The sequence below is a fragment of the Acinonyx jubatus genome, chromosome B1 (genome assembly GCF_027475565.1).
Source record: "Acinonyx jubatus isolate Ajub_Pintada_27869175 chromosome B1, VMU_Ajub_asm_v1.0, whole genome shotgun sequence".
NCBI classification, from domain to species: Eukaryota; Metazoa; Chordata; class Mammalia; order Carnivora; family Felidae; genus Acinonyx; species Acinonyx jubatus.
This window is the reverse complement of record NC_069382.1, coordinates 75924079-75941189: the sequence shown is the minus strand read 5'-3', so window position 1 is coordinate 75941189 and position 17111 is coordinate 75924079. Positions and strand designations below refer to the sequence as shown.

Genomic DNA, 17111 nt, shown 5'->3' with positions numbered 1-17111 from the left:
GATCATCTTTACGGCCCTGTTATTCTATATTAAAATCACATCTTGTCATCTAATCAGAGAGATGCAGAAGCATGAGCACCGCACAGAGAGAGGCTTCAATTAATTGGTTCCATCACACAGTAAAGCTCTTGTGTTTTTATTGGGTACGGTGTGCCCATCAGAAGACCAGATTCATTCCTTTGAGTCTCTTCTGTTCAAGAGCACTGACTTCTTTTTTTAAAGGAGGCTTAAAGCAAAATCATATTTGTGAATAGCACTTACAAAAACAAAGGGAAAACTCCTCTCCCTGCTACATCAGTACTTTAAAAGAAAATTCAGAATTATGATGAGGGTACACATTTTGAAATGGCAAAGTAAGTGAAATTATTAAAAGTGCTCTAGACGAATAAGTTGAAAGAGCAAAGGGTTAGCCAACATATGCCCGCATATTTCTTCTGTCTCATGGCAGTTGTTGCATGGGATTTCTGCAGACAAATTTTTTTTAAAGATGAGGAGATTTAAGATTTATTTGTCTATTTCTCAGAAACATTAATTATTTAAAAGAGAAAAATTCAGTTCAATCCTGCCATCCAAAGATGGCAAAATGAATCAAACTGTTTACACATTTCCAATTTTCTTTCTAATACTTATTTATATACATATATTCTTTCCTGAAACTTTCGATTTAATACAGACATCTATGGACTGCTTAATTTCACATAAATTTAGAGAAAACTCAGACGTAATAAATTCTCTCATTTCATTGCTTCAACTTATTTATAGGATCATAAGCTAAGTGTCCTATAGGGAGGCAGATAGTAACATAAAATAATAAAAAAATGTAATGTTATCTCAGAGACATTCCAATCAATAAGATGCATGTAATCTACCCCATTCTAATTTTATATGTATATAATTTCTTCCACTTCAGTCAAAAAGAATCTTTGTCCTCTTATCAAAAAGGCAAAGTGTCTAGAAGAGGCAACATAATAAATCGTATTTCAATCACAATTCAATATGAATAAATAAAATTCTTTAGTGGAAGCAGATGCCAACAATGGAAAGATTATAGGGAACCTGAACATATTAGTATCTGGGAAGAGGACAGCAAAGAAAAGGCCATACACATTAAACTTTAACTGGGGATTTTTATAAACCCAGGGGGGACTTAAAAGGGTAGAATAAGAGTTATTAGAGACGTGTAAGTCCCCACATTTCTTATGACGCTTTCTTGAGTAATTTAAAGCATTCCTCAACTCACTAACACTCTCTCTGGACCACCTACTTCCCTTAATGAACTTGCACCATAAGTGTCTTCACATGTTTTAGATAATTGGGCATCTCTTCCCAATCTCCTTTTTAATTTTAACTAGGGTCTAATTTACTTTATATTTTTCATATTTATAATTTTTACTTTTCATTTTTTAATATGATTTATTGTCAAATTGATTAACATACAATGTGTACAGTGTGCTCTTGGTTTTGGGAGTAGATTCCCATGGTTCATCATTTACATACAACACCCAGTGCTCATCCCAACAAGTGCCCTCCTCAATGCAATCTCCTTTTTAAACTGATAAACACTTCCAGGACGAAGACAATATCTTAGTTGGAATTTATCTGTGCTTCTGGTTCATCAGCAATGCAATTGAGGTAGCTACATAAATACTGGTGAACAAGAATTAGCCTCAAAAGGGGAGATCTCACAGGGAAAGGGAGTCTTCCTGATCATTGAAGAGCCCAACCCAAAATGAATCTAAGTGCTATACAAATTATTTTCCAAGACAGTGCAGAGCATTTCAAATATTTTATCTGGTTTACCCACAAAACAGACTCATGCAGTTGAGAAGGCCATGCATTATTTTCTCCAGTCTATAGGTATCACATTAGAAAATATAGCTATAACTTTTCCACTTCAGGAAGCAGTAAACCCTCCACTAAAATCCTCAAGGTAATCATTCACACACTGATGTATGCTAATGACTCCTCCTCAGAAGCCAGGCCCGGAAGGTGACATGCAACAAATTCCAGTTTATTCCACAAAGTCAGTCAAAAGTTATAAACTGGTAGTTTGAAGAACAGAGTCATACATCAGACTAAATGTTCACAAACCCTCACGGAGCTAACACTCTTCACAGATACTGCCACAGAGAAACGAAGATTCTGAATGCTGGAAATGGAGTGGGGAGTAAGCAAGAGTAGGCTGCTTATTGGTAGGTGAAAAAATAAGAAATCTTAGCAGTGATCCCAGTTTAACAGCCAGCAGGATAGAACAAAATATTCTGATATTAAACAAATCTGGGGAAAATGTAATACCAAAATTTGAAAAGGAACCAAGAAGGTTCCATCAGGTTAACAAGCTGGTGGAATAGGAGCTACCTTGGAACATAAAAAATTTGGTTAAATAACTACCCATACTGATGTCTTCCTGCCTTTGTATATCCTCAATACTTATATAGACTCTTTTTGAAAAATATTATACACTTAGTTCATGTTATTTTGTTGTCTTCTGCACATCTTATTTTCCTATCTAAACTTAAAAGTCTTTTACTTGCTTTGCATTTCCCATAAAACTGAACATAATGCTGTGCCCAAAGCATATGTTCAATATATGCTCTGGAATTACTTGGCACTGGCTGAAAGGCCAATCACCAAAACTGTTAAATGTGAAAAGTCCCATACAATGCAACTGACACAAATATCTGAAGGAATGGAAAAAAATTTACAACAGGTTTTTAAAATTCTATTTTTTTTCAGGATCAACTATTTTCCACCAGATTATCTTCTCTCACTTTCTAGCATCATCTTGATGTTTATAAAGGTAATAATTTTTAAACATATTTCAGTTGGAGGTGCTTTTTTTAAATTTTATTTCCTGTTTTTACTTAAATTTATGTAGTTAACAATGAGCCACTTATTTGCAAAGGTGAGAGACAGTTCCAAATTCTAATTGTCATAGTTATTTTAGAAACTAAAATTTCTCAAATGACTCACAGAAAACTGATAAGGTTCTATACTGTGGTGAGACTGCCAAGAGAATGAAGAAAGAAAGAAGGAGAAAGGAAGGAAGGGAAAATTTGTAGCCAGTTGAAACATTCACCACTTATGTAATAATCTTCATCGTGACAAATATTTCCTCCAGGTTGCAAATGGATATATTTGTCCAAGTCACCTGAATTATCAGCAAAAGACCCAAAGACAGCAGAAGTTCAAATTTTTTAAATATATTGTGTCCATCAACCATGAATGAAGAACTAAGAAACAGTCTATGCTAATGATATATAATGTAAGAATATAATAGTTCAAAAGAATATGTCTATGCAACTGCATCCAACAGAGCCGAAGAAGTCCAAATGAAAGTGTGAAGTATCTTTACAAGGACATGATAGAGCCCAAGACACTAGTGGGTTCAAGTGGTCCTGTGTCCCTAGAGCCTTTTTTATGCCAAGCTTGTTCTGTTTCCCTTTTATCAATTCCCTTGTATCAATTAATTCTCTGAGTTAATTGCACATGCAGTTTTAATCTGCGTGTAATTACAAACAATTAATAGTTAGGAGACAGAATTAGCAGTTCTTAGTTTGATTATCTATATAATTAAAAGGGGTGGTAAACTAGAGTTGACAAATAGCATCTTAATCACTTGAATAATCAAACCCAGAAGCTTGCTTGGGCAGCTGAACTCCATCTGTTACATTAGTTCAACTTTTAGAATCAATGACTGAAATGTCCATTTAAATCAATCATATTTCAATTTATAGTCAAAAACATACAATATGTATTCTCAAATTGCTTAAACTATTTACTTTGTTTCATTTATTTAAAATTAACTGTTTCCAAAAGGGTTTAATAAAAATAAAGATTCAACAGACTAACTTATGTGTATCTACTGAATACCAGTTAATATTCATGGCTCCCAAATCTTATATTATAAAACATGTAAGAAATACAGATAACTCTGTGTTCCAATTAACACTTTTATTTAAGTGAATCCTGAGAGACAGCAAATAAGACATACCTATGATCCTTTTTTGGGTTCTGATGGGATCACTTGTTTATACATACAAAGCAAATACTAAAAAACAGGAGAAACTTAAAGTGAGTTACAAAAATATGTGAGAACTTCATTCTTATTAGGATATAATATAATACAGAACAGTGGCATCACTGTTGCATAATATGTTTCTGAATTGCCAAGTATTTGAACAAGTTTGACAGATACTTTCAGCTAATAATGGATAAAAAAAGTGTTCAAAAAGAATCATTTCTGGTTCAATATGGCTTTGTGACTTCTGGCTGTGAGGCAGCCCCTTTTACAGTACCACTAAAATACTGTAACAATAAAGAAAAAGATGAAAATCTCAAGGTTACAAGAAATTAAGTCTAACCATTCATTAATATGCAGATGAGAAAACAAAATTCTTTAAGATGAGGAAGTGAATTGAGGAAAGCAATTAGTGACCTTTACATAATAAAACCCCTAGCCCATCTGAAAGATGTTAGAAAAAAGGCATATTATCTTCCAAGAAAAATATAAAGAAAAAAGAACAAAACCCATTTCTGTACAATGTGGATGCTGCTTTTGAAGAACCCTTCCCTTTCCATACCCTCAACTACCACAATCCACTTAGACACTACAACTCTAAGGAAACAACTAGAAAAGAGAGTAATCCTGACTGTACCAACAGGAATTGAAACAGTCTTATTGTAAAGAAAGAGCTCTGTGCAGAGGATGGGACTGACAGGATTTGACAACAATGCATAACGGGGGCTGTAATTTTAACGTGCTAAACAGCTAAAAATAATAATAATACTAAAGAATGAAGGAAGAATGAAGGAATGAAAGGACCCACCCAGTAGAACCAAACTGTTCCAAATGGGCATCTCCAGGTTACTGAGAATTCGGCAGAGAAGGGGGCATTGACACCAGTCATCAACTATAGAACTAGAAAAGGTAATTGGCACATTCAAGTGAACATGGAGCAGAGTAGAGAAAAATCCATATGTTCTCTCTGTTGATAATCACTCACTTTGCATGGAGCTATGTCTTTTTATTCAGGTCAGAGTAAACATCCTGGGGCCTATATTGATCATGGAAATGCCAGTTAACATTTATGGAGGACTTAGATCGTTGAATACTTTACACACATTACCTGACCTAATCTACACAAGAACCCTAGTTTAACAGAGGAGAAAACAAATTAAGTCACTTGCCCCAGTTCAGGCAGCTAGTAAGCAGTTGTGTGAACCCAGGTCAATCTGAATTTGAAGCCCAAGGGACAGCGACACAAGGGGAAAGCTCCCAATGGAAGGCTGAACAATGGGCCCCAAAGATACTCACATCCCAATCCCTGAAACCTGCAAATGTTAGAATACATGGCAAGAGGGACTTTGCAGGCATGATTAAATCAATAATCCTGAGAGGGGAAGATAACCTAGGATATCATGATGGGCCATATGTGTACTCACAAAGGCCCATGGAAAGGAAGGAAATGTGATGACAGAAGCAAGAGTGATTTGGAGAAGAGGTCATGAGCTAAGGAATGCAAATAGCCTTCAGAAGCAGAAAAGGAACAGAAATATTCATCCCTAGAGTCACAGAAAGAATCAGTCCTGGGAACATCTCCACGTAGTCCAATGAAATTAATCCCAGATTTCTGGCCTCTAGAACTGTAAGAGAATACAGTTGTGCCCTTTTAAGCTACCAAGTTTGTGGAGTAAATTGTTGAAGCAGCCCTGGGAAACTAATACAGTCTGCAATTCTGAAAATCTATAAAAGAGTTTAAGTCAAAAATATTCTATTAGAAGTCAAAAATATTCTATTAGACTCAGAAGAAAATTTTAGAATAGTATTGGCATTCCATTGTACTATATAACAAGCCAAACTCTAAAATAGAAGCCAAAAGCAATAAGGAGAAAACAAACTAAGACTTTAAACAATAAGAATATTTGCAAGATAAATAAAAATGGAAATGAGTGATCTTTAAAAGGCAAGAAATACCAGGAAACCAAAACTGTAACAACAGAATTATAATGTATTTCACACTTAATAGGAGTGTAAGAGACAGTACAGAATATCAAATGACTAGAGTTAGCAAGTGTTCCTAGAATAAAGAAGTATCCAAAGATGAAAATTATAAGAGAGAAAATTAAAGATTATAGATTAAAGTTGACAAAAAATAAGTATCCATCAAAGGAGTCCTATACATTACTGAAGATGAAACCAGAATAATCAAAAGTAAAGAAAACAAACACGACTGAATAATAATTTCCTCAGCTAAAAAAAAAAGCATGTATCTTCTGAGTATTGGGGCTTATTGTATATTATGAGAAAGTAATTAAAAGAGATTTGTATGCCATTACATCCTGCAAAGTTACAAGAATAAAGAAAACAAACTACTAAAAGAATTCACACACATTTGCAAAGAAAAAACATCTCAAAGGTGTAAAACACAGGTTGTTATCAAATGTCCTCTGTGAAACAACAAAAGAAACAATAAATGACAGAAAACCACAAACAGAATTTCCAAGGAAAAGGAAAAGTTGTGAAACAGAAATTTTTAAAACGAAATTGTCTTCGATTTATAAAGGCCAGGGAAAAAAATTCATTCTCCGATATACCAACACCCCGAAGGTCTGCTGAGAAAAATCACGTGTTTTTGTTTAAATAAAAAATATCTATCTGAAGATCAAGACATGAATCAAAATTAAGGTTAAAAGAGTTTAGAAATCATGGGACCAGCAGTTCTTCCCAAAACAAGAATAGCCATTTCTAGTAGGACCACGACAGTCACGTGGATTCTACACCTCAGACTTACAGCTTGATCTTGCCAGTCCTAGCCTCATAGTTCCTTTTCTGCTTCATTTTGCTTTCCTAGGAAACAAACAGTTTGTTTCCTATGGTATACGCTTTACCTCACTCATAGTTCAAATGAAATGTTCTTTCAAATGGAATCTTGTTCTATGATTACCAAAAACAATAACCAATGACCAGCATTGGTGTCTTGTGCACTTAGAATGGCTAAAGGTTTGGAACATGTACCCAGTAAACAAGACAAGGAAACAAAGAACAATAGTGGCTATTTTCATTTTCCAAGAACTTAAATAATGACTTTTCTCCTTCTTAAAACTTCAAATTGAATCACCTAAATCACGACATCACCCCCCCAGGAAGTGCCTCTTTATATCATGAGAACAGCCTCTGAATATTCCTATGGCCCTCAGTTGTTTAAGGGGTAAAATATACCTGGAAAATAGATTGTAGGATATACACCAGAATTTCATAGTGAGTATTTCTGGGTGGTAGAACAATAAACGAGTATCTCTTTTTGTGACAGTGTTCTGTATTTTCCACATTTTCTGCAATTAATCATACTAATTGCAACTTTACAGAGAACACATTTAAAATAAGTCTGTATAATTTTAGGTGAAATTACGCAAAAATTATGTAGAAAAACTATGAACAAAAGCAAAGTCTGAAGAAATCATCACAGAACTTTAGGGAGATTTACCTCTCTTTTTTCTAACAAAGATGTTTTGTACTTGGTAAAGAAGAAAACACAATTTGCTTAAACTTCTTACATAACAAGCATACATACAAAAATAAATGCTTCCTTTATTTATTTTTAAAAAAAAATTTTAACATTTATTCACCTTTGAGACACAGAGAGCGAGCAAGGGAGGGGCAGAGAGAGAGAGACACATAATCAGAAGTAGACTCCAGGCTCCGAGCTGTCAGCACAGAGCCCGACGCGGTGCTTGAACCCACAAGCCCGAGACCATGACCTGAGCTAAAGTCAGACACTTAACCGACTGAGCCACCCAGGCACCCCAATAAACACTTCCTTTACATTTGTCTTCAATGACACAACAGTTTGGGGGCAAGGGAGAACCACACTATCTTTAAAGAGTCATAAATTCACATCCCCCTCTCAGGAAGTAACAGAGATAGTCTGCTATGTTGAAGTAGCTTTGGAAAAGTTTAGTCTCAGTCTTTCTGATTAACTAAAACAAGCCCAGGTACTACTGTCACAGATTTATTTCTGTGATACAAGGGCAGCTATCTGAATACATGATCTGAAAATGCCTCTTGATGGCAGCCCACTTGTCATCTTTGCCCAGAAGCACTATGACAAATACAACTCATGCTAGCACCTGACTGCAAACTCCAGGTGGGCAGACGTCACATCCTGTATACTGTTGTATCCTCTACACAACCACAATGCCTGGTACAGAATATGTACGAATAGTTTTGAAGAAAAAATGTTAACATGAACCGGATGATGCTTGTTTTACAGATGGCAATGATGTCATAGGTTTCTAGGCAAAAAAAAAAAAAAAGACAAGAGTTCTGGGAGAAAAGTGATTTATTGCATGGTAATTCAATGGGAGTGTTCTTAGCAGTCCCTGCCCCATCCCTGTAAAAAGAAGCAACAATTAACTAGCCATTTGTTTGTTTCATATAATCCTAAATTTTTAAAAATTATTTCTTCCAGGTTGATTACATACTGATGTTTGGACAATACAGATCTTACTGATTTTAGTCAAGGTTTCTGTGCCCACACTCATACATGCTTGGTGAAAATGAAAATTTGAAAAGATTCTGGGAAAGTAATTCACCAGTGAGAGAAGTCTTTTAAATATTCATATTTTTGAAGTAATATCGATTTCTAGGAATCTTTCATAAGGAAGTAATCTGAAATATGCCATAAGATTCACTAATAACGATGTTTATTACAGCATTATTTATAATAATTGGGCATTAGAGTTAACATAGCAAAGCTGAGACTGTTATTCCTAGAAAGACAAGTTTACAAGGTTAATCTTGGGCTGGTATCTGGGAACTTGGCAGGTGAACAGTTCCCTACACTGATGTAAAACTTTTCCTAAAAGATAAGAGTATCTCACTGTGCCTAGACTGGGCAAACAATACGGGTTTATGCAAAATGTGTGCTTCCTTCTGGAAATCTGGAATGTTGGGACATACTAAGCAGAGGATACTTAGATTATCCCCCAGTAAAAACCTTGTTGCTGAATCTTTAATGAGTTTCCCCAGTGTACCATGACCCGAGACATCACCCCCCAGGAAGTGCGATTCATGTCACGATTCATTATTGGAGGAATTAAATGCATTGCAGTGACCACTGGAAGAACTCTTGGAAGCTTGCTCCTGGTTTCCTCTGGCCTCCACCACATGTGAAGTGATTTTTCTTTGATTGTTGATTTTTCTTTGTATGTTTTTATATAATAAACCTTTGCTATGAATATGACAACATACTGAGTCCCATGAATCCTCCTAGCAGATCACTGAACAAGGGGTAGTCTTTAGAACCCCAACACAATAATAAAAATTGAAATTAACATAAATGTCCAGTAATGGGAGATTGTTTAAGTAAATATAGTACATGCATGCATTGAGTTATTTTTCAACAACAAAAATATATATCTTGCACTTTCAATTATGAACGAAAAACCCATAAACAAAAAGACTAAACAAAAATATGCCAAAATGCTAAAAATAATAATTTTTGGTTTAATCGAACTTTTGTCTGTATTCTGTTTTTTTGTTCTGAATGGGCTGAATGCAAAATTCATGAATCTGAAGGCCCTGACTTACATAGAGCCATTTTTGAGGAAAGCTATCCTAATTGTTTTTTCCTCCTACTGGTTGCCATAGGACCTAACCCATGGTTTATTTGTAAAACCAGACTTGCTGCCCGAGCTTGAATAGACTGGATAAGGAAGCAGTCCATGGGCCTGAGACAAATATACATGAGTTGGACATGAGGGGGTAAGCACATATTTGGCTCAAACTCTGTCCAGTTTGGTCTCTACACCACATGGAAACAATGTAATACAATCAAATCTTTTGTTTTAACAGTTTAAACGCTAAAAAGAACAAAAAGAAGGAGGTTGTTAGCTAAGAGGTGAAATACCCCTCTACTTCTCTCTGAAGCAAGTTGATAATCCCACTTTTAAAAAATCTGGAGCGTAGGGGTGCCCGGGTGGCTCAGTCACTTGAGCATCTGACTCTTGATTTCAGCTCAAGTCATAATCCCATGACCCTGGAATCAAGCCCCAAGTCAGCTCCATCCTGAGCGTGGAGCCTGCTTAAGATTCTCTCTCTCTCTCTCTCTCTCTCTCTCTCTGTTTCTCTTTGTCTCTCTCTCTGCTCCTCTCTACCCCCTTCTAAAATTTAAAAAAAAAATTAAAAAAATAAATCTGGAACCTAGAATGACTGTGGAATTTAGGGGATGACTTTACAGAATGTTTTCGCATACATGCATCACTCAAAAAAAATATGCACATGCCACTCCCTTCCAGTTATAAGGATGTTGACCTGAATATTTAGCTTTCCAGAAGCTTTTTTACGGAGATATAGTTGTTTTGTATTACAAAAGGATGATTAAGCTTTAAACAAAACTATCTACCAAATGTTTTGTCACAAATCTTTGGTATTTTATTTACTCATAGGTTATGCATGAGCTAGAATAATTGTGCAAATTCTGGAATGAGCTGGCCTTTTTAGAAAACAAAAACAAGACTCTAATCCCCTAAGAAAGATTGTTAATTTTTAGTTATTTCCATCTGTCTTTCATGATTGGCTTCTCAGGAAACTGAAGTTCATTAATGTATCATTATCTTTACTAAAATTCATTAAAGCAATACATTCAAGGCAGGAGAAAAGATTCTAGTGACAAAAACAAACGGATAATTATGGAACAGCATTTTAGCTCTGCTTATGTCAGTATTTTTATTCTAAATGTTTCACTCTATTCTTTTCTTCTAGTCATAGCTAGGAGAGAGTAAGTCTGTCACCTTGTGAGGCATAGAGCATATATGATTGGTGGAACCTTAACTAAATTCCAGGTAGAGTATTATATAAAATTAAATTTAAAATATATCTAAGTACAAAGAGATTCACAGAGCCTAAGTCTATAAAGCTATAGCAAACATCACACATAAATATAGCAAACAATATTAAATAAGCTAACAAAAAGAACATTTTTATGATGATAAAAAATTACAATTATCAGCCTTAAAAATTAGTCAATTTCTACTTGTCCTTTTCAGTCCTTTCAATCATCATCAGAAAGGAGGCAAACATAAAACATAAATTAATGTTTCTGTTTGTTTATAAATACAAGAAATAGTCTAAGTTCTGAGTGGATGATGAAAATTCTGTATTTTAATGTGTTAAATATTATCTATAAAGCTCAATAGCCATGGAGATGCTGTTTCCATTATCACTAATAAATGAAAATTGACTGTACTAATAAAATATTTCACAGATGCTCTGCCTTCTTACTCCTACACATCACCAGATCAAATTCAACAAATTTGCTTCTTTTCAGAAACATAATATGTATTATTTTAGCAGCAACTTTAAGAATAAATGAGAGCAAAATAAAGACTATTTCTTAATTTACTTTCCTGGTTTTACTAATGACAATGTTAATGTATGAGTCTTTCTTCTAGTTGAAGGGCTCTACTTGCCTTAACCTAAACAGCACTGAAGTCCACTCATTTGCTTCCATTTGTGATAGTTCTTTTTGTGTCAACCTGTCTAAAATACAGTGGCCAGGTATTTGGTCAAACATGTATGGATGTTGCTGTAAAGGTATTTTCTTTGAAGGGAGGGGGCAGTTTGTACATGGAAGTGGGGGTGGAGAAGAGAGAAAGGGAAAGAGAGAATCCCAAGCAGGCTCCTTGCCCAGCATAGAGCCTGACATGGATTCAATCTCATGACTGTGAGATCACAACCCAAGCCAAAATCAAGAGTCAGACACCCAACCAATTTAGCCACTCAGGCGCCCCTGTAAAGTTATTTTAGATGAGATTAACCTTCAAATCTGCTAAAGCAGATTGCTCTCCATAACATGGGTGGGCCCCATCCAATCAGTTGAGGCCTCAAGAAAAAGACTCATCTCCTCTAAAACAGAGAATTCTGCCAGCAGACTACTCCAGACTCAAATTTTGTACTTGTCAGCCTCTACAATTGCATAAGCTAATTCCTTAAAATAAACCTCTCCATATATGGAGTCAAGAGGAGAAAGAGAGAGATTTAAGGGCTCACATATGAAGAATGAGAAAGAGAGAGGGTATCTATCATGTATCTGTCTTTCTATCTAACTATACCTCTACCTGTCTATCTTGAGCTCAATATAAATATATACATAAATAAGTAATATGGTAGATCTAGTTATATTTTTATCAAGAGGAAAATAGAGAGGACATAGAGAAAGAGAGACAGAGAGAGAAGGATCTTATTGGTTCTGTTTCTCTGGAGAACACTGACTACCATACCCAGATAACACATTCTAACCAGTCTCCACCTTCCCAAAGCATACCCAACTTTCAAGGACAAACTTTCAAGACTCATTATCTTTTTCTCTCCATCCAAAAAAGCATATTGCAATTCAAAATATTTCCATTATGGTTACTGATACCAAATGTCTTTATCTATGTAAACAATAGAAGCAAAAATGATAAAACAACTCCATCTCTACTCGAATGAACTCTCTATCAAAATATGATGAAAAATGTAGAATTTGAACAATTGCTAGATATTAATTGATATTAAATTATTGTTAATTTTTAGATGAGATTATGATATTTTGGTTGTGCTTTAAAAAGAGATTCCTGGGGCACCTGGGTGGCTCAGTGGGTTAAGCATCCAACTGCAGCTCAGGTCATGATATCAAGGTTCATGGATTCAAGCCCCACGTCAGGCTCTGCACTGACAGCTTGAAACCTGGATCCTGCTTTGGATTCTGTCTGTCTGTTTGTCTGTCTGTCTCTCTCTCTCTGCCCCTCCCCTGTTTTTGCATGTTCTCTTACTCTCTCTCTCAAAAATAAAACATTAAAAAAATTTTTTTTAATAATAAAAAGAGATTCCTTATATTTTATAGTAAAACTGAAAAACATTTATGGGAGTATATCAAGGAATTTGCTTTAAATGGCCCAAGGTGGAAAGGTAACTGAGTGGGTACATGTACATAGATGCAACAATACTGACCATGAATTTATAATTATTGAAGCTGGATAATAGGTACTTGTGGGTTTATTATCCTACTCTCTTTTTGTATATATTTATATTTTCCATAATAAAATGCTTTTTTATCTATTTATTCAAAAATGCATAAATTTTTCCAGTGTCAAGAAAAACCTGAATTAAATAGCTAAGCATCAGGGGAAAAAAAAGAGCAGACCACAGAGCAAAAGATGAATAACAATACTTTTCTATCTGGCAAGATTTGGTTTGAAAAAGGAAGAAGAGAAGCACACATTAAGGTGTAAGAAAGTTCAGCTAAGAAAAATCCCCACCAAGTCTTCATATGGTGGCTTTGTTGAAAATACTGTAAAATCCCAGGCCAGAACCTTCCACAGAGCAGAGCATCAGAAATTTATTGTCTGTCTTCTCCAATAGAATATAAGTACTACAAAGTCAATAACTTTTGTCATGCTCACCATTATCTCCCTAGCAACAAGCAAAGCACACACAATAGGTGATCAATAGATATCCGTTAATCATTTCTGTGTACAAAATATGTTCTCTGATGGCTATCACCACTATGCCATAAACTATTAATTACAGGTATAAAACTATTAGAATAAAAACTCATTTCAGAGATTCAAATTTCAATTATATACGTATCTTTCTGAAAATTATTTATCAGCAACTTACAGCTATTTAGCATGTTAAGAATAACTTCTACATATACCATCTCATTTTAGCTTCCTCAAAAAAGAGAGATATAAAACAGGGATTACCTCTCCTATTTTAGAAAAGAAAAAGCTGAAGCTCAGAATATACTATTCTGCTGAGATTCCAAAGCTGTTTTTTTTACTCAAGATCCTTCATTCTTTCAATTGGAGAACCATCTGTATGTCCTTTTTAACTTAGGATACTTCTAATTAATCAAACATTTTCACTCAGTATTATTCATTTAAGAACAGAAAACATCCTGAAGTTGAGCCCAGACCCAAAACATAAGAGATAGAAAATCAAACCTATTATGTGGGTGTTTAGGTACAATATTAAGGAATATCATTTCAAATCTTAAAAGATATGTAGAGTTCACCTTTCACTTTAAATATAGAAAATCACACTCAAAAAAATATTTTCCACTCTAGCAATAAGAACAAGAGAGATAGTGTATAAAACAATAATTTTTGATCCATGAAGAGCTAAGGTCACAAGGCAACCTAATGAACAACTATACAAGGTTGACAAGCTCCTCCAAGAAAAGATAGAGTACAATTCACCTTCGACAGACCATGGGAAGAAGAGATGACCACCATGGAAGCATGGAAGAAAACAACAGCTGAAACTTTGGATAAACCTTTAAAGACCAAATGTGTACTCATTTGGTAGTACAGATTTCTTAGAAGCCCAAATGAGGCATCTGCATCCACAATTCTACCCTTTTCTAAAGGTTTCCACGCAGTCTTCCCTGGGAAAGACCAGGGAAGGCAGGAGATCTGAGAGAGACCTCCTCTGTGATGCAGGTGTGTGGGTCTAGAAAAGAGGCACTGCAAGAGGACAAGGTGGTTGTTGGCTGCTGCAGGAGAAAAGCCAGGAAGCTCAACTAAGTTTATGAAGCCATTATAATTCTGATAGCAAAGCCAGACAAAGATTTTATAAGAAATAAAAACAGACCAATGTCCTTGAGAAACACAGATGCAAAAATCCCTAATAAAATATTAGCAAATCAAATACATCAATGTATGAAAAGCATCCATCAATATATGAAAACCATAATGTGATCAATTAGGTGTATCCCAAGAATATAAAGTTGGTCTGATATATGAGAATTCACAGTGTAATTCACTACAATAAAACACTGAGAGAAAAATCAATAATTATCTAAGTACACTACAAAAAAACTTTAGAAAATTCAACACATTTATGATTTAAAAAAATTTTTTTTCCAGAAACTAGGAAAAAGGGAAATTTCCTAATCCTGATAAAGGGAATCTACAAAGAACTATAACTAATATCATACATAATGATGAGATATTGATGGCATCTGCCTAAGATTTGAAACAAGATAGGATGTCTGTTGGGGTGTCTGAGTGGCTAAGTCGGTTAAGCGCCTGACTCTTGATTTCGGCTCAGATCATGATCTCTCAGTTTGTGAGATCAACCCCCATGTCAGGCTCTATGCTGGCAGTGCAAAGCCTGCTTGGGATTCTCTCTCTCTCTCTCTCTCTCTCTCTGTCCCTCCCGCAGGCATGCACGCACTGTCTCTCTCTCTCAAAATAAATATTTTTTTTAATTTGAAAAGGAAAGAAAAGAAAAGAAAAGAAAAAGATAATATGTCTGCAATCACTACTTCTATATTGCATTGTGCTAGAGTTTCTAACCAGTGCACTAAAACAAGACAGAGATAAAAGACATGCAATTTGGAAAGAAAAAAAGGAAAGCTCTCTTTATTCAGAATGACATGACTGTGTATATAGAAAATTCTAATGAATTGAAAAGAAAACTGGTAGAACTAGTAAATAAATTCAGCAATGTTGCTGTGGACAAAATCAATTAAAAATTAATTATATTTAATATAGTACTATGAATAACTAAAAAAATCAGTTAAGAACAAATTTAACACATAGCATGTAAAACCTTACATAAATATAAAATATATATCTTACAAAATATAAAATAGTGCTGAAAAATTAAAGAAGACTTACATAAATGAATAGATAAATTGTGCTGATGGATTAAGGACTTAACGTGAAGAGTGTTGTTCTATATCCCTGAAGTGATATATAGATTCAGAGCAAAGCCATTTATAATTGCAGCCAGCATTTTTTCTGGAAATTGGCAAGGTAACTTTAAAATTTTGTTTGGAAAAGCAAAGGAACAAGAATAGTTAAAACAATCTTGAAAACAAACAAGGTTGGAGGATGTGTACCATATAATTTTAAGACTTACTATAAAAGTAGTAGGAAAATGTGGTATTGGCAAAATGATGTATAAATACACTAATGAAACAGAGTTGAGAGTCCTGAAGTAGACATGCACAAATATGAAGATTTTTGACAAAGATACCAAAGTAATTCGATGGAAAAAGAAAAATCTCTTCAACAAGTGATACTAAGTTAGGCCATACACAAAAATTAATTTGAAATAGATCATAGGTTGAAACATAAAAGCCAAATCAACAAAGCTATCGGGAAAAAAACAGAGATCTTTACAACCTTGGGACCAGGAATGATTTTTAAAGAAGGCACAAAGCACAAGTCACAAAAGAGAAAATGAAAAATTGGACTTCATCAAAAATAAAACCTACTCATAAGAAAAGGCAAGAAGAAGGGAAAAAAAAAAAAAAAGCAAGTTAGAGACTATGAGTAAATATTCACCACATATGACAAGGACCTAAATCCAGAATATATACTCTTACAGCTCAGTAACAAAAAGACAAATCACTCTGTTTTAAAAAGGGGCAAAAGACATAGAAACTTCACAAAAGATACGCAAATGGAAATACACATGTGAGAAAGTGCTCAGCATCATTAGTCATCAGGCAGAGGAATGCAAAATGAAACCGCAAAGACCTACCTTACCAACTGAGTGGCTAAAATTAAAGAGATTCCGGGTGCCTGGGTGGCTTGGTTGGTTAAGCGTCTGACTCGGTTTTGGCTCAGGTCACGATCTCAAGGTTTGTGAGTTTGAGCCCCAACTCACACTCCCTGGCAGTGCAGAGCCTGCTTTAGATTCTCAATCTTTCCCTCACTGTCTGCCCCTCCCCCACACCCAAAATAAATAAACTTAAAAACAAAATAAAATAGAGGATCCTAGGAAGATGGCGGCGTAGGAGGACGCTGGGCTCACCGCGTGTCCTGCTGATCACTTAGATTCCACCTACACCTGCCTAAATAACCCAGAAAATGGCCAGAAGACTAACAGAACGGAGTCTCCTGAGCCAAGCACAGACGAGAGGCCCACGGAAGAGGGTAGGAAGGGCGGACAGGCGGTCCGTGCTCCACGGACTGGCGGGAGGGAGCCGGGACGGAGGGGCTGCCCGCCGGCCAAGCAGAGCCCCCCGAGTCTGGCTTGCAAAAGCAGAGGGGCCTGACGAAGTGTGTTCAACAGCAAGCGGGACTTGACATCTGGAAGGTTATAAGCTAAC

At 35.4% G+C, this 17111-nt stretch overlaps 1 protein-coding gene across 6 annotated transcripts in view; it reads right to left on the bottom strand.

Moving 5' to 3' along the window:
- Window positions 1-17111, bottom strand: part of IQCM (IQ motif containing M) — a 648904-nt gene that overhangs the window by 466114 nt on the left and 165679 nt on the right. The gene's annotated exons all lie outside the window — the stretch shown is intronic.